We start from the raw sequence: 26,690 nt of genomic DNA on the forward strand, positions 1-26,690 counted from the left end.
AAAGAAAAACTCAAGGACAGATTCATGATGCAACATTATTGTATCTATTAAAATATGCCAGAAACATTCTGTTCTGGCTCTGTATTAAACATATTGTCCTAGTATGTGATTCATGCAAGTCTTTTGCTCCCTCCAACTGGACCGAATGGTAGTGGACACTAATAGCCTGGGCTAACAATAGATTTTCTTTGAATTTGGCATGTTTGTTTGTGGCTTTTTTCCTACCAGAAATTATCTGATTTTTTGGCGGTGCTTTATTTCTTTTTCATTTTCTGGCCTGACACTCAGAACAAAACCAGTGAGTCAGCGCAGAAGTCATTAATCTGCACTATTGACAAGTGCATGAAGTGGCAAAAGAAGTTAAAAATTTTTATCAACATAAGAATAAAGTCAAATCCTGACATTTCTGCCTATGTTTTAAAAGGTGTGTTGATCTGTACACATGCTCTTCTTGCTTCCTTCCCAACATATCTCTCTTCAAAATGGAGGAAGATTCTGATTAACAAAAAGGAATTCTCTCAGGGCCAGCTTCTGGCAGCCTCAATTCTCTTGGAGGTGTCTTTCCTTTTGAGTAGTCCTACAGAAACAAATTATGTTGATTGAAGAGGAAGCAATATCCTAATTGAGCAAAGGTGTTGGACCAGTGAGGTATTTGCAAGGAATGCTTCTCAGCTAATTGTTTAGAATAGTCAATGTAGAAGAAATGTCAGTGGTCAGTGAAGTGGAAAACAGGATAGGAAAGGACAAAAGGATTTTTAAATTCAAAATTTAGGCAGCATAGAAAGATACATTCCTGCATTGATAGCTGGCATTATTATTTCAGTTGTACTACAAGTTTCTTCAAATAAAAAATGGAATATAGCACAGAAACCTCTTCCAACATCACTGTGACACCTAGCCCATAAGGTGTTCATAGGTGAAATGTGAACTGTGGGTATATTTGTCTTTGATTACCTGAATTTGTGATCTCTTGAATTACAAGTGATAGCTCTGCTTGTCAGGGACATATATATTGATGTGCAAATAAGGTAAGTCAGTTTAAAGAGAGGAACACTTTAAGTTTCCTAATGTGGTTGAAACTACTCACTAGTTGAAATATGGAAAATAAAACAATTTTTGAGCTTATTTCACCAGTAGCATTCTCAGAACATGGCAAGGTAGCTTTACTCTGTTTCCATGGTATCAGTTTGCCATGAATGTACTCTTGACTTTTAAAAGCATGAATCAGTTGTAGTCTCCTGATTGCAAGGAAGAGTAATTCAGAGGCGGCTGCTGCTGTTAGGGTTACCAATGAGCTTCTAGAAATGAGAAAAGATGAGGACCTTTTCCCTCCTGTGCTGAGCCAGTGAGCAGTCTTCTGAAAGAGACATTTTAGGAGGTAACAAGGCAGAAGTGTTTTTTGGGGCAAGAACAAGAATCCAGGGGTCTGCTGTCCTCCATAGCTTCATATGCTGTGAATAGAGTCAGCATTAGCTCAAGCTCTTATAACATTAAGAGGTTTTACAAAGCAATTAATTCCTGATATGTAGAGAGGGCATTCTTTTGTGACTCACCAGTACTTCTTTAAGTAGTGCTTGGCTATAGCAGACACACACATGAGATAATAAGAAAGGATTGAAAGAATTGCACCTCTTGCCCTCTAATAACTTGTTCTTAAGTTGCTGGGTGATCATATTCTCTGCTTCACAGGAAGAATACCATAATGAACTTTACTGAGGAAGAAAACGTTATGGGACTCTTTCAAGAAAACAACTTTAAGTGTCATGCTTCTGGTATTTTATGAAGTATTAGCTTAAATAAAGTTTTAGATGAAAATCAAGATGCACCACTCAGGGCCACAGAAGATATGGAAAATAATGGAAGAATATTGTAGTACTGAATGAAATGAAACACCAATTCCAGTACTTTTTTTTTTTTTTTCTATCAGCTCTGTTACTGATGAAGATGAAAATACCAATGGCAATAATGAGACAAGAGCTGCCCTTGTGAAGGCTTATGTTGTTTAATGTTTCTTGCCAAGAGGACATTTCCAGCCCCATTTTCAGATGGTAGAGCTTGTCAAAACAGTCTGAATAATTCACCAAACATACATCATTTTTCTGTAAGTGACATGACAGCTTTGTGATAGATGTCTTCATTTTCATATAATAGTCAAAAAGTCAAGAACATTTTTTATTTCTTCTCAATGAGCATGAGCTTTTCAAAAGTCTTTGGTGTCGTGAAACTGCTCCAGTTAAATTCAAGATGTTTTCTGACTAGCATAAATAGAAGAAAGAAGTTAGGGCCACATAGAGCACTTTGGAAAATCCTACACTTCTTTTTTATGCATTATTCAATTCCTTTATGTTCTTATGCAAGCTCAAAGGGTGCAATACAAAATGCTCATATCCACACCCTTGTCAAAAAGTACTTAACAGCTAACAACCCTCTGCCAAGAAAACCTGAACTATTGCTTAATTTAAGAATCATTCAATTTTGTCATATCTCCTTATGGTAATTTTTAACAAAAGTAAATCACTACCGACAAACACCCTTTTAACAATGGTATATTAATTGAATTAAGATGGAGAATAAAGGAGACATTACAGGCAGTTAAGTGTGAGAAAGCATGCTCGACACTGAATAATTAATTTTCGTTCTAAGATAAAAATGTTGCCCATCGATTTACAACCCCTTCTGGCTATAAAGCCTTTTGGTGGAAACCTGATTCTTAATTATTGTCACAGGAATGCTAAGCTTGTCAAAAAGCCATTTCCATCATGATGATCAGCCTTAACTGCTTGGAGCAATTTTTGTGCCATACTTAACAGCTGCTTCATCATTTGTTATCTTTTCAATTAAGCACTCTATTCCTACATGGCTCATAATCTCTACCGAAGAAAGAAACACACATGCAAACACACACACATGCTTACATACAAGTACATACTCTCCTCAGCATAAAGCCTCAGCAGCTGCCTGTCTTTATTTTTCTTTATTATGCAGCAAAAAGTTAAAACATTTTTACGAAACACTAGTGGAATATTTGGACTGCTATGCGGCATGTACAGATACTCTCAAAATTACACAGAAGAAGGCTTCAAAGCAGCACATCAGAATTTTCAGTTTATACAGTTCTGCCTATGTCCCACCATATTTCTGGCTGCTAAACTCACTCTGCTCCTTTCAGTAACAGAACTTAAAATAGACTGATTAAGCCATTAAAAAGAATAAGCAGAAACATGCTTCTCCCCAAAAATGTTGCAGTGGTGCATTCATCATTTTGAAACTAGATGTTTGCAAACTGTCCTTTCCTTGGTATAGAATTTGTTTTTCCCATTCTGGAGATTTTGTGAGATTCAATGTTTTTTGCCTGAATGAGTTTATCAGAAAGTAAAGGGGGAGGGATGTCAGCTGTCTCTTTCTCCTACAAAATGAGAAGGGAAAACAAATGAGGAAATTGGTCTTCCTCATCTGATGGCCTTAATTGCCAGGATGACAGTATCTCCTGTAAGTATTTTAGTTCTGCACATGCAAACGCACACAAGAAAATTTGCTGGTTCATTGGTTCACGATGTAAATCAATTCAAACTTAATTTGAGATACTTCATTTAGACTTCTTGTTTGAACCAGTGATCTGTGGCAAATCTTGTTTGTGCAAAAGCAGAAACAGAAGTTAATAGATATAGAGTGCCAAATTATGTTGCCAGACCAACCACTTTAATGAAGTTTTTACCTGCAGATTTGACTAGTAATCGAGTACGTTTGTAGAAAGGTATCTTGACAAGGTATTTAAATATTATTGGCTGTCAAGTGAAAACATGAATGTGTCTCTGTGAATTTGCTAAATTGAGTGTTGGGTGCATGTGCGAAATAACTCTGTTATCCAAGTGCAGTTGGGAAGTTTTTCAGGGGATACTTATTTATTTCCATCAGAAACTGGCATTTATGATATGATATTATAAAAAACTGTTCTTCATTAACAACCAGATCTATCAATGAATCACATGTTTAGCTCTATTGCTGGAACTATTCAATTTTTTGTAAGTTTGGAATTTAAATGAATTTTTATGAAGAATTTTACATTGTATGTGTACCTTCTATGATTAAAATAGTGTCATCAGGTTTATTTGGGCAGGACATGATGGTGGAATAGAACAGGAAAATTCAAGTCCTTTTTGTATATATTGTGTATATGAAAGTCCTTCTCTACAGTTATAATGATGATAGGCTAACCACAAAAGCATTTGTATTGTATTTTTAGGTTTTAATAGCTCCAGATGGAGAAAAGCATCCTTTTGAGCTAGGCAATTTAAAAACACGTAGCTCCACAAGAACCTGAATGGTATTTCTAACAATGTAGGCACTCCTGTTAATATTTACTTTAACGTCATCAGCTTGTACACAGAAAGAAACACATTTTCTGCAGCCCTTCTGATGATTCACTGTACAGGGATACCAGCTGTGTCTAACAGTCCAGAGTTCCTCCACTACAAATTCAAAACAGACTTATCTAAATTATTTTCCTTCAGTTTACTTAACCTAAATAACTTAATTCTAAATGTATTTGGAGAATCTGAATATGCTTGAACATTAAAATATCCAGTACTGAATGCTGAAAAAATAAAGAACTCAAATAAAATCAGTATAAAATCAGTAAAATCAGTCACTGAGCCAGAAGATGTCTAAGGCTAGTTGGTGGGATTCACTAGCGGAAAACTGGCATTGCACGAAGACCACAACTGTTTTGGGTTGGCCTAGAGGCTCAGAGAGCCTAAAGCATTTGCAAGACTTCTTCAAGGCCATTTTGCAATCCACACTGAGTCATGGGCCAAAGTGAAAGCTGCCACGTGTGCTCACCCGCCTTTGCACTGGATGGCAACAGGAAGTCCCACCCCGAGCGCTTGGGTGTGGGATGAGCCTGGGCAGGTCTCAGCTCTGCCAGCAACTGTAGATGTAGAAGGAGATCATCCACAGTAGTGGGGTGAAAGAAAAATACCAGAGAGTTGTACAGAGACAAAGACTTACAAGGGGAGAAGACACTCCATATAGTCACTGAGTTTTTTCTGAGTTGTTTTCCTAGGCAATGATCTAAGGAAGTGAATGGGTTTGGTTTGATGCTGTGGCCAGGCAAACAGTGTGGCACTGTGGGAGCACCTCAGGGCTCTGCTTGGTGATATGCTCAGCTGGCATTTTCTGTAGTTACAGACTAGGTGTGTTGAGCTCTTCTTGTCTCTTGTTCTGCTTTTCCTGCCAAGAGGTTATTTTACTTGAGACAAGCTGCCCTGGGTGCTGGACACCACTCTTGTTGTAAGGGGTGGAATGGTCCAGGAACCACTCTCTGACCCTGGGACAAGCTAAGTGGGCTCCTCTCCCAAATTCTGTCTGGGCATGTTGTCTGTCCTGCCCTGCCAGGTTGTTATTCTTCAGACACGTTCTTCCTTTTGCTAAATAGAAAAACTTTCCCCATTCTTTAGGATAACTGGCAAGAGGACTAAACTCGTAGTTCTCTGGTCAGAAGAAAAGTTTTCCATTGTAATTCTTTTTTAAATGACTTTACATTAATCTCCCATTTTGTAACTGATTGTTATTATCACCTGTAGTCCTGAGCTCAACTTTCAGACAGTCTTTGGTTATTTCTTTTAGGTTTGATTAAAAAATGCACCTTCTTTAAAGGGTTTAATGTTATTACCCTGCAAAAGATAAGTTGCATGTAAGTTATTTACAGAATTTGGATGGAGGGCTAAAAGTGTTCTTATTGATTTGGTCAAAGCTGAGTCTATTCATACACTTGAGCCACAGAGAACTCCATCATATAATGTATTTATACACGTGACATGGGCTGCTGTAAGCAAAAAGAAAAAAGAAAAAAATAAGAGGTTTTGTTTAGAGGGCTCATCTGACTTACAGCGTTTCTGTCATGTTTTGAAATGCTGAACCTGAGGCTCATGTGCTGAGTCCAGCTGAGGATCTGGCCCAGCATTTGGCATCTGTGGGAGATGGTAGAAAAAGCAATGAGTGAGTCTTCAGTTCTTGAATGCCTCTGGTCAGACACTGCTGTCAGCTATTACGCATGTAACATACTGAAATACATGGATTTACTTGCTAGCCCCAGAGAAGGACAGAGGCATTCAAGTGTTGCTGTATACAGGCAAAATGCATAGCCCACACTCTTAATTGTGTGTGTAACCACATAAATGTCTTCTGTGTATTTCTCCATAGTGCACAGAAAAGTACTCTTATTCAGTAGTACTTTTCACTAGATATAAAAATAAAATATAAAATAAAATTCTAGAATACAAATAAGCTCTACTCAATAATTTCTACATCCCTAGGAAAAACATCTCAGCTGTGGAAGGAATAATAAAGCCGAAACACAGTCATTTCTGAGACTTTTCCAGGTAGATCTATGAGCACACTTTTATCTGTACCCTTAAGTTTCTTTTCTTGCAGCGTTCTTTGTCTAAGCTCCAATCCTGGAAAAAAATTAATTGAAATAAGATCTTAAATTATATAATAAGAAAATTTTTAGCTGAAAGTTAGGGCCTTCTTCACAGTCCTATAGTTATTCCTCATAAGACTTCTTCTCTTGACTGACTCAGAGCTGACATTGTCTTTGACATCAAAGCATCACTTTCAGACATACTGCATCACTTTCAGATCTGACCCCAGGCCACCTTCTTTAACTGACTTTCTCTAATACAAATACAGAACCACTTAGGTCTGCCTAGGCACGTGCTCCTTTTCTGCCTTTTAGAGTCCCAGCTGGGAAGATATTTTATAAGTTTAGCTCAGGCTGAGGTGGTGGAAGTCCCTAACAGCCATCCTGCTGTGTTGCCTCCATGAAGGCAGCCTGGGTTGGATAGGTATTACCAGGGCAAAAACAGAGACTGAGACCTGCAGCACTCAAGCAAGAGTTTTGTCACTGCATGGACACCAGACACGACCAGCTAGTTGCTTCTTTCCTTCTGCTGGAAATATGAGGCAGCATATCTATAAAGTTTGCCAAAACTGACCATTAAAGTGTACGTGTTTCTTCCTCAAGGAAAGAATGAAGAGGCTGGAGGGCTCATGAACGGTTTTGTTCACATTATCTAATATGCTCCCAGAAGGCGCTTATATACTGCAGTAAATAAGACAGGAGAATTGTTATTTCTTAGGATTGTATCCCATCCTTACTTATTTATTCCTATTTTGACTTTTTACCAGAGCTCAGCATGTCTCCCAAATTTTGCCCATAATCTCTTTTCTCTCCCCTTCTGTTCTAATTGCTAAGATGTTTATGCTGCTGAGATCTTTCTTTAAAGAGCCTTTGCTTGATGTAATGTAAACTGAGAGCTCAGCCACCATGTTCAGTGGTAAGGAATTTTTTGCAGCACAGGTGCCAAGCCGTTACTTCTTTTGGATTTCTCTCTTCCCTTTATTTAATTGTAAGGTGCAGTACCATACTTTCAGAATGGAAATAAAAGACCCCTGATTGTAAGTGACTTGATTATGTGTCTTTCTCTGCACTAGAGATTGTGTCATCTACTAATACAAAAGGTGAATTTGCCACAGAAAAAAGAATGTAATTTCTGGGATCTCAACTCAATTTACTGCTGTCTTTTGGCTTCCATCCAGGGAAGCATTAAGGAATATGCTTAACTGTAAGCATGTGAACAAATGAGAAGTTCTATTGATTTGATTATGGTTTCAGTTGTGCCTAAGTGCTGTATTTGGTCAGTGCTTTAATTCTACTTTTAAAAGGGACAGTTTCTCCTTTCTGCTAGCTGTTAGACACAATAGAGAGGATTCTCAGTATGAAGCATTTGCTGGCCAAGACAGCCTCATAGAGAGTTGGTGGGTGCTGAATTAGGTTGACAGAAAGAATTAGAGGCAGAAAGGAGAAAATGTTGCAAAAACATGATGAGGAGTGATGGGAAGTCAGGAAGAAAGTGAGGAGGGAGATGGAGTCATGAACAGTCACATGCTAACTGACTCTGCTAGTATACTCTGGCAGGTCTCATTGTAACATTTGAAACATGTTTTCATTGTACATTTGAAAAACCTGATAATAGGAGAGCTGGGGCAAAAGGCCCACAATAGGTGTAATTTAATAACTTGTACATATTTTGGGGGCCCTGCAGGTGTTCTTCTATACCTAAACATGGTAAATCAGACCTCTATACAGGCAGTGAGGAACGATGCATACTGTAATCTACACAGATTGTACACGTTTCTGCTCAGCTGCATGACCTCCGTGGCATGTACCTCAAAGGGTTATTAGCAGTTTCAAGAAGCTAAACTCAGACCATCCAAAACTGATACAGAATATTCGTCACTACTGCAGTCTAATTTGGATTGTCCTTTGCACAGCTGAATTACCTAAGATTTAGGTATACAGTGTTATTAAGAACTACACAGAATAAGCTTTTGCTGTGATAGCCTTGAGCCTTTAGATAAATGAGCGTGCAAAATTGAAAATTGAGATGCTAGGCCTGTTAAACCAGAATAAATAGAGTATAATAACCAAAAGTAGTAATTTTCATGGGCAAACTTCACAGAAAATTTCCTCTCCATGTCCCACTTCCACCTCATTTTATAACCTAAAAAGCTACTATATTTTTTCATAAGCTAGTGACATCTTCCAAGGTATTTCTTTAAATATTATCTTTATGTAAGATCATTACCCTTTGACTCCGAAGTGTATTCAAACAGAATAATAAGCAGTTTAATTGTACATTCCCATTCTCTACCTAGGTGATGATAATTTTTAATATTTCAGAGTGTATGGAAATGTTAGCTAACACCAGCACCGATGTTTCTGAGTGATACACAAACACATCTAGATGCAGATTCATCGTTTTTGAGTGATTGCACACACACACACACAAAAAAAACACAGGAGAAAGGACAGCAACATAAAAATCTAAACTCAAAACACAAATAAATGTGTTACTTTGCACAACTGCAAGTGAACAGCAGAGACAGGAATGGGTTCTCCTAGCAATTTTGACCAAAATGGTCAAAGGGTGGAGATTTGACTGAGGAAACTCTAGTTGTAGACATTAATTTTTAATGAATCTTGGAATACTGTTGAAATTGCAGAAAATGGGAAAAATGTTAATTTGGAGCCAATATTTTAAAAAAGTGGGGAATCTTGATCACTGATAGGTATTTAGCCTAGCATTAGTCTCAGGGAAAACAGTGAAAATGCTGATGTAAAATGCAATCAATGAATGAATAAAGGAAAAGAATATAATCAATGTTAGTCAACACTGGTTTGTGGAGATAGGTCCTGAGAGACGTACCATTTTGTCAAGTTTAAATATATATGTGTGAACAACCTCTGTTAAGATGAGTATATTCTGTTTTTTAAAGTAATTTGATTTAGTAAAGGATGATGGTCTTATTAAACACCAAATAGTCTATAGAAATGATAAAGTATGAACTAAATGGACTGTGAACTAACAGGTCACAAAAGGTATTAGTTGAAAAGGAGGAATGACTTTGGAGGAGCCTCCAAAGCCGGAAGAAACTTTGATTCCATTTAACATTTTGTCAGGGTAAATATAGATATAGAATGATTTTTGAAAACTTTTGTGGATCATAACAAAGATTGACAAAATAGAAAATAAATTAATTATAACAGAGAAATGTAGCCTGGTAGTTTGCCCTGCATCACTTGGTAAAATGACTCATACAAAAGACCTTTAAATAAAGTCAAAAGCAAAACTGGGACCTGGAATGCAAGATCCGGGACAGGAGACCGTGTCCTAGAAAAGCATGACTCTTGAAATTAGAGGGCAAAGCTAGTCTGAATCAAGAGGTAAGATCCAAAAATGGTGGGCAGGGGTTGGGAGAGGGCTTCCCTGTGTCATTTCAGTGAGACTGGTTCTGGTGAAATACCACATTCTTCTCCAAGATCCTCACTTTAAAGAAGATATTGAAAAATGTGGGCATGGTTTGTTGTTTTGTTTTGTGTTTTGTTTTGTTTGGGTTTTTTTGTTTTTTTTTCTTTTTTTAAAAAAAGGACCATAAAAATGATTCTAGGGCTGAAAAGACTGTTTTACAATGAAAGGCTTAGAAGATACTGTTAAAAAATAGAATTTAGAAGTGATCTACTGCAATTTCTAAGAAACTACATGAATTGACATTGGTGCTTGTTAAGTGTTTTTCTTATTTGGTAACAAGATCAAAAGCAGACAAATCTAAAGAACTAGGGAATATTTTTTAACAGTAAAGGAAAATAAACAATGAGGTAAACTGATCACAGAAAGCAACAACCATGACAAAAAGACGGAGTCCACAGTTCTGAGTATTCAAGTTGAGATCTGTCTTAAAATGCTCAGTTCTTTAACTAAATGCAAATAATTGTGTAACTAATTGCAAATTGGGTAACCAAATGCAATTTCATTCAGTCAAGTGGTATGTAACATATGGTCCAAAATGTGTCCTTTTATTGTCTTTGATGTCTGTCATGAGTGCTAGTGCAATGGTACTATTTTATTTGAATATGACAGTAGATCTGTTTTTAAATTTAGAAAGATAATAAATTTAGAAGATAATTTAGAAAGATACTAATTGACATTTTTAGTGAAATTTAAACCACTGGGAATATTTGTGACAAGCCCTGTTTCAGTGTTTATTCTTAACATCAAATTTCTAATCTCTTTTATTAGTTGATAATGTTATTGATATTGATGTTATTTCATTTATAATTGAGAATCTAAGGCAATATGTCCAAATTCTTTTGGGCTATATTGCTTTAAGATTAAATATTTTTTCTAACAGCAGCTTCCTTTCAGCAATGTAATCTCTTAACCAAGGAGACAGACTCCTCTTAAATTAGAGTGTCTGATTTGCAGGGTGAAGTTCCTGTTGTCTGTAGAAGATATAGCAAGTAATCAGTACCTCTATAAACTGGCCTGGAGATAGAGCTAATACAATCATTTGACTTTCTTTGGTCTTTTAAATGGTATCTTAATGCTAGTGCAGGCACCACAAACACAATCTCTGGGCTTGTGAATACTAACAGTGTTTTAAAAAACAGATATTTTTCATTGTGAACAGCTATCAAACTTTAGTCTGTGGTCTATTTGCCCAGCTGAAAATTCTGCTTTTTTATCAGAGGGATAAATCTTGTGTCAGTGTAATGGACTGTGTCAAATATGGTCTGACATACACTAGGTAAGGAATAATACTCTCCAGGGCATGCCTCCAGCACCTGAGAAATAGGATATATTGTAGGAAACAAGCCCTGAAGTATAGGATTTTAATCACAGACAAAAGATAAATTTTCTGGACAAAATCAAAGGTGAATGAAATGGTTCAATGTTTTTAAAATCCTACTTTGGGATAAATGAAAACATCTTTCATCCTTTTCAGGTCAGAGTCTTAGTTGGTTGAGAATCAGCTTAACTTCACTTAAATCAGTTAGACTGTGCCAGTTTTCATCAGATGATAACCTTGATTGTCTTTTTCATGGGTTGAATTTGGTTTCACACATGAAAGGAGTGAAAATGCTAACTGAAAATTAATCTCTTTTTGGTCCTGAGTTTTAAATTAATTTACATGAAGATCAAAAATCTTCAATTAAATTTAAAGCTTAACTCAAGAATGTAGTTCTGCATGTCTCAATCTAAGGGCCAGAATGCTCAAGATGACCAAAATCTGTGAATTTTGAAAGAACCTTAACAAACTCCTCCATAGGGCTGAGACACCTACCTTGCCTTTGCAACCTTCTTTGTCCTACTTGCTGGGTATCCCTATCTTAATGTTCCTGAACGCCTTTGAAAAACATTGCCCAAGGATATTTCTCAAAAGGATTTAAGTACCCACTTCTTAACTTTTTTTTTTCATTTCTATGTTGTTTACCATTCTAAAATCAAAATAAAAATGTGTAGGTCAACAGTTAGGGGCTGAAAATAAATATTTAGGGCACAAAGATTTAACTATACTTTAGAACTTAAATTGACACTTAAGTCCTGAAAACTTTCATGAAGTTTGGCAGCTTACTCATCTAGGCTTCACTGAAAGTCTTCACCCCAGAAAAAAAAGTATTAAATAATGTTATATTTAATTAGGAAACCACCAGCTGGAGGATGGGCTGAAATCACAACTCATCTCACCTGTAGTTCCTCAAGATACTGAAGGAATGAGAGTTAAAGCTTTCGAAGTCATCTTTTGCTAAAGAACCTTTTTTCTGCTGCCTTCAACTACTAATTTTGACTATAACCTTCTTCATAAAATATAAACATCCTTTATTTCCCTAAGATCTTCTAAAGAAAAGGACTTTTTTTTCTGTATCAAATTCTTGTTTCATACCTTGTAGTAATCTAAATGAAATCTTCCAATAAGTTTATTATACTTTCATTTGTATTAATTTACATGGGGAGTAGCTAGTTACAGCTATACAGCTCTTGGGACAAATGAGCATCATGTTGCATGTGCTGTCCTCAGAGATGCCTTTGACAGTGCTGGGAATTGCGGATCTGGGTATGAAGCAGAATCCTCTCAGAGATATTGATTTGATTGCTGTGAAACCTTTTAAATTGCTAAATGCAAAGTGCTCATAGCCACAGAGCCACAAGTAACACTAATTTTCTATCCATTGATATGGCAATACCTGTTTCTATGCAGATCATATCACCCAGGCCACCTCAGTCAGCCTTGCAGCACGCGTTTCACTTAGACTCCCCCATACAGTACAGTGCAACATTTCTTTGGTGCATTTTCAATACATTATCCTTCTTTTGGGGTAGTTCATGGCCAAAATGTGTGTGTGTGAAGGGTTGCTTTTAACCACCCACCCTGAAAAACAAGGGGCTGGTTGTTGAAATTCACAACTCTGAATATTTTGTGTCTGGCAGTGTCTCTGTGTGGTGGTGACTTGACCAGTCATTTTGTCTCTGAACTGACCCCAAGTTCAGAGCCTCTGCTTTCAGATGGGCTGTTCTGGCCAGATGGTACCAGTGCACTCCTACAGAGGAGGAATGGGCTGGTGTTTCCAGCCCAGGACTTTGGAGCAGGCCATGAGAGGGAGCCCTGGAGACCTCAGGGATGCTCTGATCTGCCCAGGGAGTTCCAGTCCCCACGCTGGGCACTTCTGACTTGGTAGGAACTTGTGTAGCTCCAGTGCTGCACTAGGACAGTGGATAATGGGGACGAGGGGAGCAAGTGCAAAAGCATCCTAAAGCTACTTCTCCTCTCTCCTCCCACAGGTTTCTTTCCTGACCTTGAAACTGATTTAGACACTTTTTAGATCAGTAATTACCATCATTAATCCAATAAGTTGCATCTTTTTTCTCAGTGACCAATCCATACCTCACTCTAACATTTGTTTTCAGTCCTCAAGGTATGTCTCACAACACCCAAAAATCTTTTACTTCTTTCCAGGTATCCTGTTTTACTAAATGAGGGGCAGAAACATCTATATTAGGTGTACTGCCAGCACAGGAAGAGTCAGATATGGAGATAATGAGGCCCTTTACATCTCTTTCCACACCAAAGCTGTCTGATGCATTGTTAAAAAATGCTCCCCCAAATGACATCATGAGGAATTCAAAATGAACTGTACATATCATTTGCATTCAGGAAAATCTTTAGTGAAAATCGCCTACAGCTTTCTCTCTCTTTGAGCAACGCACTAACATGATCCAAAAGGAGTGTCTTAATTATGGTAATTATAGGATTTAAAATTCATTAAATAAAATATTGAGGCTATTCAAACTCAGATTTTTGAAGGATTATAGTGTTTGACAACACTATGAAAGGTTTAAGTGTGTAGTTTAACTGCCAGAATTGGTTTGTGTTTTGCCCTCATTACTCAGCATGAAAAACATGTTTTAAGTGGAATCTGCAGCCCACTTTCAACTGTCAGTCCAAATATGTCTATTTGCAAGCTGAGAAATTAGCACAGCACATGATGCTCTGGTGACACCCATCAAGCAAGAAGAACTTGTTGGTTTCGGCATAACTATTTTCACTCCATCTCACATCCAATTAATAGATTTCTATGATTTGCTTTTTTTAAAAAAAAACAGCAAAAAGAAGACCTGTTCCAAAGGATGGACAGTGGCTTAAAATTACTAAAGTCAGAAGTAAAAGATAATGCCCAGCTTTCAGACTGTCATTTTGGCCATTGACTGTGTTACAGTGGATTGCGGCTGGTAGGAATTGTTTTTTCCTCACCTGTATCCCCAGGCACCCTCTAGCCAGTACAATGGCATTGTATTTTCACAGTTCCTGGTGTTTGTTAGGCAAAATTGGGGAAAAGAGAGAAAAGTAAAAATCCATCTGTGCTTAAGTAATTTCCCAGAACAGTCTCTTGTTCATGGAGAAAATAACCCTCAGAGGTGGGTCATATGCTTCCAACAGGTCAAGCCAGTACTGAGGACTGGTTTATCCTTAATGTCACAGGTGTGCACTGAATAGTCCAGGCAAATGTTCTGCTCTCCTGATTCTTCTGTAAGGCAAAGCAGCTCTGTTCATGGCCTTGTACAAACTGCATGTTTCTGCCCTTAACGTTTCAGCCTCTCCTCTCCACTCGGTGCTGCGCCTTCATGCCTCAGCTCTGACTCACTGTAAAATACCCACATTCAGCTTGCAAAGGGAAAGTTTGACCTTGGTGACACTGGTATCCCAATGCCTAAGGACCTTTTCAATTTTTCTTGCTGCTCTGTGCCTCGTTTCACTGAAGTGTATGTGGTGTCCATGTACATCAGAAAACCAGTGGCTAAGTCCATTGATGTAAATCAACAACACTGATACAAAGTTAGTGCATTAAGACCAGAATTAGGATATTAACTGTCAAAAATAGAACACTGGAATCACATTTATCATAGATATCTTTATGGTGAAGGAGGTTTTATTTCTTTGTAGTACTCATCTTTCACAATAGCCACAGACAGAGTGAGGTTAGATCTGATTTATGACCACTATATTTAAGATCAGCCCATCTTTCCCAAACAGAGTGCAAGAAGCAAATTTCTAGTACCTACCTTCAGGTTACTTTGAAACACAAAGCTAAGTCGTAAGGACAGCTCAGATTCCGAAGCGTGCCTTAAAACGCCTTGTGTTCACCCATCAAGAGCTCATAATTTAAGGTTTGAGTATTACAGCTTGGGTCCTGGCCCTCCAGGAGTTCTAGACATGCACTCAAGACCAGACACGTGTTGGATGCTGCATGGGTATAAAAAGCAGCAGGTTTGAAATCCGCCGCGAAGCCTCTGAAGATGATAATGTCCACGTGAAAGACACTCCTGGGAACCAAACATATGTTAGCAATGTATGGCACTAGTTGCATAGGTGTGGCGCAACTGTGTACTTACAAACTGAACATGCTTGGTAAATGCAAGCTGTCACAAGAACAGTATGGCATGTCAACATAGAGCCAAAGCACGACATTTGCTAGCAAATAAGTAAGAGAAAGCATTCTTGAATGTTTTTACAGATTTTTAGCCAAGTATACAATCAAACTTACTGAAAAATAAATTATTTCTTCTAGAAAAATCCAAAAGAATGATAAATTTCAGTAGGGATATGCAGAAACAGTTCTTCAATCTGAACATTGCATTACCACTTTTTTTTGTATGTTGATTAACTTTCCTTAAATCATTTGTCATGTATATAATGCTGTGCTTATTTCTATGAAAGAAAGTTGCTCATTAGGATATTATCTCATCAGTTTTCCAAAGAGGAGTCCACATGAGAAGAAAGAAAATAGAAGTTCTCTCTATAATGGTCTCCGTCTATAGTGTTCCCATAGGTCACATGTGAGCATGAGCTCAAGTTTGCAGCACTACGTGGCTTGGTCCAACTGTATCCATCCACTCTACTGGTGTTACTTGGGTTCCCTTCCCTGCTTCTGAGTTTCTTTGGGTAACAGACTGACTCCTGCCCTGATCCAGGGGCAGGCCAACATGAAGGTGATGTGAAGAATCAGGGAGTGTGATCATGGTGTTATCCCAGCCTTGGAGCTGCCACAAACCCCAGGAGACACGAAAGAAATGGGAAATAATTTTCTACAGCCAGGAGAGGGCAGAAACTTCATTGTGCAGTAGTATGAAATCATGTGTGCACATCCACAGGCAAAACTCATGTCTGATTTCCTGAAATCCTTAACATTTACCGCATGTATAAGTAATGGAGGACCCTTTTTCTGGTAATCCTCATGTTCAATGGAATACTTTCCTGAATGACTGCAACCAGAGATCCATTCTCCTGCTCTTCATTTTCACATTTATTCCATGCCAGGTACCTTTTATAATCCATCTGCTTCTCACCAGATCAGTAATTTTGTTTTCTTTTCTGGCAGGCAGGTCCTCAGAAGCCTTGCCAAAAATATCTTAAGTCCCAAGTTATTTTTAAAAGGTGCAAAAGTGGAGAAAAATCAAAATGAATCCAAGGTAAGTAGTTTGCTTTCTAATTTCAAATTCTGTAATAGCTAAATTTAGGGTAAAAATCTTGAAAGTCAATGAGAGTTCAGAGCAGACATTTTCCATTTGAAAGGAAATAAAGGAAAGAAACTATTTGAAATTGCCTCATTTCAGGAAAGAGCAGAAGACCAAGATTCTTTCTAAAATGTCAAGGACAGTCCTGCATTGTATTGGCATCTTAAGGGGAATAGAGTGTATGAGCTTTTGTAACTGGTTTTGAAATACTAGTTTTGGTTTATAAGTTGCCATGCTGAACTCAAACCCAACTGAATTGCTGCTAATGGGTGAAACGACAGTCTCTTCAGTTTGCAGTAGACAGATGTCAACACTGCAGCTGGAACTAATCATAAGTTGTCATCATGACTGGAAGTAACTGAAACTTTTCTTGAATGTAGATAACTAGGACTGAACGGACATGAAAACTAATTCATCTTCTCACACTTAATATCTTATTTCTCCAAGCAAATGAGAAAGAGGGCAGAAGTTCCATTTCACAGGACATTGGGCAATTTTGACATTTGTCTTCATGTGGATTACAAACAGAACTTGAAAATGTCAACATTTTCAGTGTAAACAGAATAAATCATTTGTTCGCAATTGAAATGTTTCATTTTGACAAAATCTAAACATTCAAATTCCAAATTCCTTTTCATTCCTTTTCAGTTATAGAGGAAAAGTATTGGGATATAATATCATTCATAGCTTTTGTCCCTACAATGAAAACCAGAACTATTTCCTTCTAAGGATATTGAAAAAGGAACTTCCTCCCTCTTCCTGTCTTCAAATAAAGTTCTGCTGAATATAATGCAACTTCAGGGAGTGTTTTGACTTAACCAGGTAGAATTCTCTTGTTAGAAAATGCCTCTATCAATATTTTACAGACTGCAAATCACCTTCGAGAAACTTTAGCAGTGCTCCATGAGCAGGTATGTAAGGATGCCATTTATAACACCATTTACGTTACTTTGAGACCTGTGGGTAGATCACCACTTTAGTTTCCAGTTCTTGTCAATGAATGGACAACTCAGACACACTAAAGAATCCTTTCCAAAAACCCAGTTGCAGTTATGAGTTGTAGATTTTTTGAAGCCACCCAAACAAATCATGTGGTTATTTATTTAAAATTTTCTTTATCTTTAATATGCTTGGAGTAGTTTGGATATGTTGTGTACTCCTTACAATCTATCTGCTCACCTTATACAAGCATGGACTACACTCCTGCCTTTCAGTATTTCTTGTACTTGTTTTTAAAGATTACTCCTTGAAAAAATGAAAGCTTTAGGGAGCAATTAGAACTCTTTTGCTCACACTGGAAAAGAAAGTAAATTTTATGAGTATTGAAAACATCAGACACTCATATAACAAAGACAGACTCTCTAAAATGAATTTCTGTGGAAAGCCATTTCAAATTTGTTCAGACTAAGTAGCTTTGAAACCTCACAAAGCAGTGTGGACAGAGGGATTCTCCTCCAAATACCTACTTACTGGTCACACAATGAAACATGATCATATTATTTCAGTGGTGTATCTAATAGGGTTCATGTTGTGATAATGTGTTTTAACCATGATGGTCTAAGGATATAAATAAGAGAAGTAACTTAAGGAAAGATCACACTTTCATTAGTCTAATTGCTATTGTTGTGAAAAGGATGCTTGTTGAAACTGAAGATAAACCTTTGGGATCTGAAGGAGAGACAGTATGTTTTGTGACTCATCCATTTTTTTCCATCTGTGTTTGGTAAAAGAAAAAACAGGTCTCTCTCCCTACAAACCTACCTTACCAACATCCTTCATATGACTTTAACTAAAAAGTGGATTTTTAAGAACTAAGTCTAACAAGTCATATTTGTGGCCACTACTTGCATGAAATTGAGAGCACATTTTGGTTTAAGGAATATTTTGTGGTGGTGGTCACTATGAACTTTATATCACCATTGGTACCAAAGAATATGACCTCTTTGCTTGAAAGTATACTTCAGAATAAAAAGTTCATGAGGATTGTTTTTGGTCTTCTGTCTGTCTCCTATTCTGTGTTGTAGCTTGGGGAGCTCTGCAGAAAAACCACAAATGAAAGTTTGATTTTATCAGAGGAATGGGAGATTTACGATGTACCTCCCTGAGGATAAAATTCCATCTCATTTAAAAGGAAATTAAATTTTTTCCTAGGGCTTTTAAAAACTATTATTGCCTAATCAAGCTTCCATTCAGGCAGCAGTAGAAGGCGGCTAATATTGTCTAGAGTCTTCAAATTGAAGTGTTCCAACGTCTCTTCTCTCACCACTTTGACAAAGCAGACCAATGCAGAGAGGGTGTGCAGGCACATAAAAATATTGTGCACTTTCCAGGTGGCTTGATTTTGTTATTCTTAGGGACACAGTCCCTCCCTATTTAAACTCCTGGGAGCCACTGGTGTGGATTAACACAATTCATTTTGGTAGTGATATCAGAATTTGACGTGGAATCTGCTCAGGGACTACACATACAAATATCTTTGTAAGTCTGTGGTTTTTTTCTTTCAGACTCATACCAATTCTTTGTATCTCTTACAATGACAAGCAAAAAGACAGAAATGTCAAAGAACTCTCCATGAGTGGTTTTATGTGACTTCCATGGCCTCAAAGTCTGTTCTTCCTCCATGTATAACAAGTTAAACAGGAAATGGAAAAGGAAAAGGAAAAGGAAAAGGAAAAGGAAAAGGAAAAGGAAAAGGAAAAGGAAAAGGAAAAGGAAAAGGAAAAGGAAAAGGAAAAGGAAAAGGAAAAGGAAAAGGAAAAGGAAAAGGAAAAGGAAAAGGAAAAGGAGGAGCACTTACAAATGCCCTGCTGAGGCTCGGTCTAGTTTTTCTCCTCTCTCTCATCTGCCTTTTCTAGAATGACTCCTGAGGGGCAAAAAAGCACTTAAATTACACTCTATGTCTTGACCCAAGTCCCACTGGTTCCTCATTCCTCAATGATCAAGACAAAAAGCACTTAAATGGGCTCTTTAGGACAATTCATGCATCTCCTTTCTCTCATCTACCTTTATGCTCCAGGAGATAAAGGTGCTTGGAAGGAATGGTTTTGTTGATACTCAGCTCAGTTTCCCTCTCTCTGCCCTGCTTGTTTTCAGCTGATAGGGTTTTGAAAGTCTCTTCCTCCCCCCAAAAATAAATCTCACAGCATATGATATCATGTTAAAGACCTTGAACTGAATGTTACCTTATGGCTTCCATTGCATTAACGATTGCTGCATGGGGGAGATACGGATTTTGCAATGACTCAGTAAAGTAGCTGGTATGTAATTTACTGTTTCCTCTTTACAGCAAAGATATATCAAGATATTAAAAATATTTAGACTTACTCTTTGCTATGTGCTGAACCACTGGCCAGGAGCAAATTCAAATTTGTGAATTATATAAAGGCCAAGATTTTTTAAGTGCTCTGCTGTAGTGGTGGTGAAAGGTGAGGCAAACAACGCAGAAGCTGGTGACAGGACTCTGGGGCTCCCTTCAGTTGCTGAAGCAAAGGCATCTGCTATGACTGAAGTGCCTTCAGGTATCCTTCAGCCCCTCCAGCTGCCAGTCCAACAGAGTCCAGGACTCTGTAGGTCTGCATCCCATCTGCCAGCACATCGTATGTCCCAGATACTCTTGGGGCATTTAGGGGCATAAGAGGTTTGGGCAACCTTGCTGAACTCTGAGCTGTTTCCATCTGTCTGTGGAGCATCAAACTCTTTGCAAAGGAGAGTTAGATAAATATGGCTATGAAGTAAGAAGAGATCTCACTTTCTCCTGCTTATGGTTACATGAGAAAAAGGGAAGAGGAAATTAGGAAATACCACCAGAAATAAAGCTTTGCAGTAAAATTGGATTGTCAGACATTAGTGGTAGAATGAGGAAGAAAAGAGAATATGTTCAGTCAGTTTTGTTCTTTTCATCACAGTATTTTTAAGCAAAAGTAATTAAAAAAACTAGTTGCAGACAATTGCCAATCTAATCAAAATTGGAATCAAAGTAATGCAGTCTAATCAATAAATAGAAATGCTCCACATCACATTCACAGCACTGAAAATTCCTGTTTTATTATTTTTCACTGAAAACAATATTTTAGAAACAAAGCTACCAAAAAGAGCGTGGCCACACCAGTCTGCCTCACTGGAAGGAGGCAGATCTGAAGGAAATTGTGTGTGAGAGAAACATCTCCATGGAAGGGGGACACTATGCAGCAGGGAACCATGCTATGGGACTGAGACCTTAACAGCCATGAGCCCTTTCTCTGAGAGATGCTCAATGTGGCCCTGTCATCAACACAGGACCAGGGTGATTCAACACCAAACTCTCCTCCCTTATGGCTTCAATTAAGGGATTAACATCGCTAGCTGGTTGGAAGGGTAAATTTTTATTCTCAGTATAGAGCAGCTCTAACAAAAGAATGCAAGACAGCTTGCTAGAGCTCTAAGGAAAACTGTTGCCACAGTCATATACTCTTGTTTTGCATGGATCCCTAGAGCAATCTTTGGGACATATGTCCAGGTAAGATATGTGCACCACACAGCTTACTACAGCCATCGTGTTCCAACTTTCTATTGCTATAACAGGCAGAACAAAGCAGCTCCCATTGATTTTAACAGAGCCAGTTGGTGACTTAATGAGTATATCTAGCATAACAGCTCTGGCTCTGTACCAGCAATGTGAATGTTAAGAATTATGCATATGTGAAGGAGGGTAGTTTGTCATATATTTCTGGAAAGTAGTTTAAAAACTTGGCTTTAATAATGGGCATGTTGACAGCAACTGGGCTTTGCTGGCCAAGTCCCGCAGATATCAACCACTCTAGCATCAGAACTATTTTGACGTCAAAACAAAACAGGCTATTTACTTTTTGAAGTTAAATTAAAACCAGAGAGTATGATGCCGTTACAGAGCTAGAGTCCTAGGCCATTTCATCCAAATGAGCTGAGCAAGGTATAAGTCATGAACAACTCCATAAAACAGGGGCTGGGTCTCATTCCTGTGGAAATCAAGAGCAATATCAGTTAAAAGAAAGGAGCAATATCAGGCCAGTCATGCTAGAGAAGAGCAACACTAGAGAATTTACAGTGCAGAATGCATTTCAAACTTAATTCCTTTTCACTCTTCATCATTACAAATGGGACTGTTGGCAAATAATTAACTCTTCAGGTACTAGTGTAATAAAACATGATTCTTTACAGTGAATTAAATCAGTTAAATAACGCTACTTCAAGTTTAGTTGGGGGGATTCTCCTGCCCTGTGGTGGGCTCAGAAAGTTTCCTTAGGGATCCCCAAGAGATCCTGGAAAAATAAAGTACCCTGGAGAGGAGGACCCATGGCAGATGCCCTGCTGCTTCTGTTCCCATTCCCAGAGTATCTTCCTCTTTGTCACCTGATGGAGTCATCATCCCTCCTGTCCCTATGCTCATTGCTTGTTCCTCATCCAAGCACTCTCCCCACTTGCTCTGGTGAATCTGTCCATGGTCCCCTGTACCCTGAAGTGCTGGCACAACCACTGGCACATGGATCTCTGCTGGACTGCATTCCAGGGCCCTTGGCTTCCCTGGACTCTGTTCTTACTGGAGAAACATGCTGGATTTATATAAGGTGGTAGTTGGCCAGCCTGATCTTCTCACTTGGCCTGATCCTGGCATACAGACAGCGAGTGTGCAGCGGTCAGCCATACCGACTGAGTATACCTACTCCAAGGGGCCCATGTGGTGGGAACCAGAGAAGATCTGGACCCCAGCTGGCTCCAGGAATGTCTTGTTTGTGCCATTGTTTCTCTGCTTAGACAGAGCAAGTCACCTCTCACAGCTCCTGGGATCCACCTTTCATCCTTCCCATGGGCAGAGATTTCTCCTCTGAACCTGCTCCCCTCTTAAGATGGGCAAAACTTCCTCAGAGGGCTCTGAGACCCCACCTCGAACCAGCTCCCCTGGGAATTGGAGGTCATTCTCCTTGGCAGAGACTGAAGAGGAAGCTCCCCCTGCCAGTGAGGGAAGAGTGTCCTGGCGTTCCCTCACCACTGGGGGTTTGTTATTTTGGGATTTAGACTGCCCCAAATCTGTCCTGCAAAGCTGTCTCTAATACAGATAATTTGTGAATTAGTATACACTAAGTACATATCAACTTAGACAATAGAAGAGGTTGTCTGTTTCCTTAAAGAATTAAATTTAAGAGAAAATTATAATCTTTATGCCCTTCAGAAAGGATGGAATAAGCAATTTAGCAATTAGTGTAAATGAATCTTTCTGGCGCTTCCCTGAGCTCTACAGAGAATCATAACAATTCCCGGTTTTAAGTTCATTTACGTTGTGTGCTTTTCTTAGTTGATAACACAAAGTAAAGGAAAAAAGTAACTAAATTAGCAGGCAGACCAAATCCAGCTAGCCTGCTCTGTACCACCAAAAATTCACATTGTAACAGCTGCTGGAAAAGCCTTCTTCCATCTGTGGCTATCCTGGAGACGTTACAGTCCTTTCTGCAAACTGCAAACCTAAACACAGTAGTTTGTGCTTTTTTTGATCTCATGCTTGGGTACTGTAGCACAAGCAAGAGCTTTGGGAAAAGTACTGCTCAGCCAGATTAAGAAATTCCCTTGCTAGATATCTAATTTACAAGAATTCATGACTTCAAGGCTCCCTCCAGACCAAAATATTGTCTCCACAGCAGTGTGTATAGGCACAGTGCAGGACATTATGCACCTATAGAAGAGTTTATTCCTCTCCTGCTTAAAGTAATGGAAGTCAATCACTCTTGAAACAAAACATACTTGGATATTTGGCCAAAGGTATTTTAAAGGAGTCTCCCCAGAAGTAAAAACACTAGTATAAATCTTCCTAAATAGGTGCTTTTGGAAAGAGACAAAAAGAACAAATGAGGGAAACTAAAGAAAATACACTGACTTCAAAGAAATGTTACAGGGTGATTGTGTACCTGTACATTCAGCACCAAGAAGTGTGGGTACCAAGTTTGTTTATTTCATGTAGTATCTGTATGACTGTGATGGCCATTGTGGAGTCACTGAACAATGACAGGTAAATAACATATTGTATGTTTTGAATTTGTGATAAATGCTACCAGACTGAGGACTCAGAAGATGTGGTTTCCACACTGGGGTGGCTATCAATGGCCTCTTGCAGGGCTACTGCTCTTCTCCCATCTGCCTCATCTTGTCTGTGCAGAATGGAATATCTCAGACTTGCTTTGTGCTGCCCTGGAGTTGCCAATCTTACCTGGCATTTCTAAGTACTAATAGTATATGAAAACTTACAATTGCGTAATAGAGTCCTGATTCTTTAAAAACACACACGTGGCTGCCTGCAAGCACAGAAGTTCTGGTGGAACCAGTTGTGAGTATAAAAGCTCTTAAATGGTAAGTGATGCAAGAATAGATGCTGTAGCTCTTTCATTAGTTCTTTCATGTTCTCTGTAAGGGTTCCAGCAACCTTTATGGGTTACATTTTTAAACTTTCACAGGGTTTCAACTTAAGTAAAGTCAGTCTTATAGTCTTTTGGTAAATAAATGTTTACTCTCTGTGTAAGCACAAAAGAGAAATGCACATGATAGTATTCATAAACATGTCATGAAAAGCTGTTTTGTAGGTTAGAGCAAAAAAGTTAAATTTCACAGTATTCAGTCCCAATTGCAGAATAACAAGAGATGGTAGTTGAACAAAAATGTTATTGTTTCACTGGGAAGCAATTAGCCTGGTGATGGCAGGTCTCAAGTGAGAATGTAGTTCCTCAGTGAGCTATAATTACCTGTTATTTGCCAAAATTCCCATTAGAATAAGAACACTGTCATGACTGAAAACCCTAATTACCTAGGATTTGGAGGTTTATGGAAACTGTTGTGCTTTTAAAGGGCTAACTACGCTATTAATACAGGTTTTAAATTGGAACTAGATTGAAGCATCCCACAAGTTTTATATGTTGTACTACCATTGCTTAAGATATTGAAGTGTTGGATTTTTTTGTAAAGTCTTGATCATAATGGAATAATTTTTCTGGCTGAATTGGACCCACATTGCACTGTTTTCTTTCTCTTCCAAGGGCCATATGCTTTCACACCAAGAACAAATTTCTCCCTTTACATGGGACAGATCATGAATAAAAATGAAGTGTTGGAGAAAGAAAAAGAAATGTGGCTATGATTATAACATGTTTATGTCCACAGTGGACAGATGAAAGCAATAACACAAGGCTGTTATTTTAGTAATTATAAAACCACGATTTGTAATGATTTAAAGGATAACTTCATAAGAAATATAAGGGCAACGTGCTTTGGAGAAGATTTCAATGAAAGGATCGAAAACTGAGATTAACTGAGATGCAGTTTCTTGAAATAGCCTGAGAGGAGGCTTTTATTTTGTGAAATTCAGGGACCCAAAACTGTGATTGATCTGAGTACTTAAGCCACACTCATACCTCTGGTACTTGAACACTCAGCTCGTGATTTGAATTCAGTTCCCTGTGTAGACATGGTTAAGGAAACAGTTGTGTAATTTACAGACTTAGAGATGGAGAATGGCCTATAGGCATCAAGAGCACTAAATGGTCCTGAATATAAAATAAATAGTGTGTCCATAACCTGTTAGATTATAGTGTAATGATAACACAGGTGGTTAGGCAGACACAATAAAAAATAGGTCTGAAGAGGTGAATGGTATGTTTCAAAAAGTACTAAAAACTTTTAGCAGCTGTCTACCAGGTTTAGTAGAATGAAACAGGTAAACTATGTCAGAGAAGAAACATCTTTCCACTTAAGTGACTTTTGAAAATAATTTTTTTTTTGCTTGGGAAGATGTATAAAGTGATGAAACTGTAACTTTTTGAAATGAGCTTATTATTTCTTAATTTACCAACCATGACAGAAAATTAGCTATCCTTGTGAGAGTTGTGATGGGTATATCTAAAGGTTGCTTGAAATTTAATGATGAGGCTGAGCAGAGAGGAGCCATGAAAAGTGGGATTAATGGGAAATGAGGGACATGAGAGGAAAACCTGCTGCAGAAGTGGTGATAATATTATGGATGGATTTGTGAAGGCTGATGTGGAGGGAATGAGAGGAGGAGGAGGCTGACACCATTTGGATGAACACAGGCTGACTCTCCTCTCTTATACTGGAATCTTAGTGGATTTATACCCCTGCAATTCAATTAGAAAAGAAACTATGCCTGTTGGAGTGTGGGAGGAGGGCTTTGATAGTCACTGACACAATTTTAGGAGCATCATAGTGAAGTCCTCACTAACAGAGATTTCTAAATCAAAACTGAATGCTTTTTTTTAAAAAATGAGGTATTTGTTCATTGAGGACTTCCTGGGCTTAGTGTATGAATCTGCATATGGGATGCCATGGTTTGTGTCATGGGAAAGACCGGACTGGATTTTCTTCCTGGCCTTACATTTCCACTGATGAATGCTCCTAAATCTCAAGTTCTTTATTTGTATGTTCATAGAGTGAACTAGTAAAAACTGTTTGTGATAAATGAAAATACAAACTGAAGAGCTGAAAAAATAAACCATGAGAAGTCAAAATAAAATTCTTCTAGGTTTTTTGTTTTTGTATCCCTTCACAGTCATCTTGGGGAATAACATAAAAGCTACTATAAATCTCATTTTCTGATAAAGTTTGTTAACACTGTCATCGCCACTACCAGACAGTACTCTAAAAATGTACAACATTAGTTGTAAGAAAGTATGTAATCAGTTGTCTCCTGTGGACTTGTATCTGTGTAACTTTGAAAACACAGTTTGGTCCATATTCAGTTTTAAAACCACTGGATATAAGTGGAAGATCAAAACTCTGCCTTAATAATCTGCACTAAACCACTTCCTCAGCTCATCAGCTTCACGTCTTAATTATAGTAATTAATTGTTCATTAATAACACATTATGACTATATTAAGTTTTTATTGTGCTGCTTAGTATTCATATAATTAAAAATTGATAGCCTTATTCATGATTTTATTAATTAAAGTTTAATTACATATTTGTTTTTTAATCATTTCTCAGTGCAGATAAGAATAACTTTTCCTTAGGCTGCAGGCTCAGAAGGGCTGAACTTCTTCCTGGGCTCCAGTAACCAAAAGAATCCCCTTTTCTGTCACAGGGAGAAATATCTTTCTATGGCAGTTAGATGAGATTAGACCGGGGAAATTGTTTTAAGGAATGATTGGACACATGGTAGGGTACTTATGTCTATGACAATGGGTCTTTTGTGAGTAGCACTGGGGGAACACAGTGAGTTTAAGTATCTCTTACTTGAAACACTCACAGGGAAAGATTTTGAAAATCG

The sequence above is a fragment of the Strix aluco genome, chromosome 4, assembly GCF_031877795.1.
Source record: "Strix aluco isolate bStrAlu1 chromosome 4, bStrAlu1.hap1, whole genome shotgun sequence".
Lineage (NCBI taxonomy): Eukaryota > Metazoa > Chordata > Aves > Strigiformes > Strigidae > Strix > Strix aluco.